Below are 4,094 nucleotides of genomic sequence, written 5' to 3' on the forward strand. Positions count from 1 at the left end.
TGAGCTCTCGCTTGGGGTACATGAGATGTGTGGGCCCCTTGTGACTGAAGGTGGGGTTTCAGTACACCCCCAACAAAGGAAATGGAAGCACAGGATTTATGACTTACAGAGCCCGGAACAAGAGGGCACAAGGACCCAGGGAAGGGCAGGCCTCCATCCCACATTCGCCATGATCAGGACATAGAAAACAGGGTAACAAGTACAGGATTTCTTGGAGCGGATGGGGCTGAATTCGCTAACTTTCACAGGCTCACCTCTGTGTTATTCTAGAAGGTGCTTGGGAAACCAAAGTGGGAACCCTAGGCAGATTCTTATCTACGGTTAAACTCACTGAAAAGTAGGCAAGAGAAAGAGAGCAGGGATTCACCTTTCCCGGTCTCCCTCTGGATGCCAGAGTCATCCATAGACGCTTGTGCCTACCTTTCTGATTGATGTATGGGGTGCTCCTTTCAGCTTCATGGTCTCAGTCTCCCACATTTGGAAATTTGCTCTCCAGAGAGGCACAGCTTGGGCTAGTAGAACCTAATGGCAGTCCCCTTCCCTCACAGCCCGCAGACACGCCCGTGTGCACAGGTAGTATGGGTGGGTGGTAGCCCTCCATTATCCTGAGCCCACATGGGACTGGGGGAAGACAGATTACCTGGAGAATGAGAAACTTTTCAGTCCACAACAGCGTAGTTTTGGAGAAAACTCATGAAGTTGCCAATAAAGGAGCTTATGTCAACTTCTCTTAATTCTGGAACCAGACACTTCCGCTCAAGACACAGCTCTGACTCAGGTCCTCTTCCCAGAAACTAAGGCTCAGTTTGGGCTCTTACAGGCTTAAAAACTACATAAAAGCCAGAAGCATGCAGTTTTCAAGTTTTATTTCAGAGTGCTGGTCGGTGACCCATGAGAGACCTGGTGTCAGAGCTGTGATGTGCCTGAGGACCCCTGTGTCTCCCGCAGACCCTTGGAACCGTGGATGTCAGCTGTGCCGCCTCAATACTGTATTTTTACAGATGCACCAGATGCATTGTCTATAGTTGTTCAGGGGTCTGGAGGCTAAATTATGGATTGTCTTCTCCAAAAATCTCTTCCTTAACTTTCTCTGTGTTTATAGTTCTGACATTTCCAGAAACAACAAAAAGGAATGCAGCCATTATGGCATAAATGTGACCAAAACCCACTCTGAGATATACCATGGATTCATGACTTTGCCTGACTGGCTGAATTCTTCTGGGAGGGGTCCACAGTCTGTGCTCCCACCAGTGCCTTGTCCGTGCACCATGGAGGATCCCAGCCTGTGTGGCAGTGGCAGTTCCTGTTATGGTTGCACATCCCTCTGTGACTGCATTTCTCTGGGATACAGTCATAATTCAGCTGAGCCCCACTGCCAGTGCAGTAGGTATCCTGACAGAACTTTCCAGGAGCACAAGAAGTACCAGTTCTCACATGACCAATCTGGGTTGTTCCTGTGCTACGATGTGAATCCAGCCCCAAACATGAGAACCCTGGATCTCAGACAGATGGAATCCAACATGTTCTTGCGGCTGAGGGAGATGTGTGACATTCCTACACTGCAGTCTTCCACACGGCATGCCTGTATGGGAACAGGTTCAGCATTGACTTCCCCGGGGTGTTCTGCGGTGTCCATGTCGGCTGCCTTTTTGATTTATGGTATAGCAGACATCTTCACCTTTCCCAGAATTTCTGCCAAAGCTTTCTTGGCAGTGAATAGTGCGGTCAGTGCAGTTTCCATGAAGGCAGCAGCCCTCTTCAGTGCACCCGGTTCCATCTTGCATATGGAAGTCACAGGGTACGCCAAGGACACCCCATGGCAGAACTCTGGAAGATCACGTATATTTTGGATTGGTCTGCAGGGTGTCCAAGCAGCGGAGTTGGTGCAGTCTGTATAGCATCTGCCTGTATTCCATTTGCCCCCAGGGGTTCAGATACAATCACGCATACAGCCTAGATTGCTGTAGCACTGGTTGAATGAGCCGCAGTCACACTGCTTTCCTGGATCCACTATGTAGTTTCCATAATGATAGTGGGTCAGGCTTTTATTTAAATGTACCCTTTCAGTGTTGAACATGCACTTGCCTGTTCCACAATTCATTATGTGCTGCATATGAATGAAGGAACAGTTACTGAAAGCTTCCATTATACCAGTTAGTTGGGTCCTAAGGCAGCTGGACCTTTTTTGGCAAGCACATTCATCAGTGTCAATGCACGAGCCACAATTTATTGCCATCTGATGTGTTGGTATGACAGAAAAGAGTAAATCATGTCTGCCTTAATAACCCAGAATGATGGCATATAAGCCATTGGTGGATGGCATATAGAATATACAACTGGACTGCCATGAACTTCATGGGGCCCATCTCAAATCACATTAAGGGTGAATGTGTTTTAAGAAATCGAAAATACTTTCACTCATACTATTGAAGAGGAAAAAAAAGGGGCTCTGATGCAACACATAATTGCCTGTGTGAGCTTGATGTCTCTCATTATAAATGACCATGAAACCAATAACTTACATCAATAGCATGAAATATGGACTCAATTAAGCTAACTAGCCTTACTAGGAATTGGGCGCTTTTTTCCACGTGGTTAACACAGTATACATTGTTTTGAAACTGAAAGCAAGTCCTTTGAAAATTCTGTGATGGGATGAACAGAACTTACTATAGATCCTTGGGGCTGCACTGGCATTTCCTTGAGGAACAGGGGGTCCCCTGTCCTCCTTATATCCCTGGTTATAAGTAGGTCCCATTGCACAGATGTCTGCGACTATGTGAGAAACAAAGTGTTCAAACCATTGGAAATCACCGAGGGGTCTCATATCATAGGCAAGTAAATCCAACTTCATGATATCTTCAAGGCTGCCATAGCCTGTGCCAATTGTGACAATGGAAAAAGGAATCTCCTCCAGGTAGCTGAGGTAGTAACAGTCTGGACACATGAAGGGGTAGTCCACCTGCAAGGCTCCCTGAGCATCCTGAGTCATCATCAGCAGAGTCTGCACCAAAAGAGTTTCTTGTGCCGCATGTACATAACATGTCTCTTGCCCCAAAACGCAGGCTATAGGACAGACAGCCAGGCATCTGAATGCCTTTGCTGTGGTGCGGCTCCTTCTTCGGAATTACCACCTCAGAGGAGATGTAGCACCAGGAGGGATGCCCTTGAGAACCCTGCACAGGAGCCAGCACTGCCCAGAGTGCAAAGAGCAAGAGGGGCGCCCTCAGGGTGACCTGGCCCTCTGCCAGCCTCATGCCCCTGCTCAGAGACATCTGCCAGTGACAATGGATAAATGGAGGATCCTCAGCAAAGACAGGTCTAGACCATCAGACAGAATAGAGGGCTGTGCCCGGTGGCCAGCACCCTGCACCTGGGGGCCCCCTGTGGGGTTCGGCAACAGTCCCAGGGTGTGGCATTGGGTGACCCTGCGCATCAGTTCGGCTGGGGTGGATGTGGAAGGGGCAGGTGGGCCATGGTCAAGAGTGGTCACATGGACATGGGTAGGGATTTGGACCCAGAGGCATGGCTCTAGTCAACACCTTCAATCTTTCCTCCAGCTACTTGCATATGGGCTATGCAGTTATATCACCCTTAACTTCTCTATCAAATCCATGTCCTGTGGTACTGCTGGGTCACTTTCTTTGGATGACTACTTTTTCTCATTACAGAGACCACTGCTTTTGCTTCCTTGTGATGCGGAGGTAAACATTGTCAATTTTACCTTTAGGGGTGATGCTAAAAATCTCTTTGTAGTTTTGTGTGTCTTATTCTCCTTGGCTATTAGTTTGCAAGCCATTTGATCCTTTTGGTTTTTGCTTTGAAGGTTCCTCTGAGTTCACTGAGGAAAACATTTGTCAGTATTCTGAGTGATGATTGGTGAACTACAAGGTTGTATTTTAGTATTTTCTTATGCCAGCTGGGGAGAACAGAAAGTACTGCTGACCATGTGTGAGCCCCAGGGGTTTTCTCCTCTAATCCCTTATGGGGGTTGTTTCCTGGCCTCTGGCAATCTCCTCCCATGTAGTTTGGTTCCCTCTTCAGCTGGAGATGGAGGGGAGTTGAGGTTACTTTGGCAGCTTGCACCATGGAGT

At 47.9% G+C, this 4,094-nt stretch overlaps 1 pseudogene; it reads right to left on the bottom strand.

Annotated features, from left to right (window-relative positions):
* Positions 1–1,049: 1,049 nt before the first annotated feature.
* Positions 1,050–3,275, bottom strand: LOC128772849 (disintegrin and metalloproteinase domain-containing protein 21-like; annotated as a pseudogene).
* Between the last annotated feature and the right edge of the window lie 819 nt (positions 3,276–4,094).

Source organism: Panthera pardus, unplaced genomic scaffold, assembly GCF_024362965.1.
Source record: "Panthera pardus isolate Hobbes unplaced genomic scaffold, ASM2436296v1 HiC_scaffold_24, whole genome shotgun sequence".
Classification (NCBI taxonomy): domain Eukaryota; kingdom Metazoa; phylum Chordata; class Mammalia; order Carnivora; family Felidae; genus Panthera; species Panthera pardus.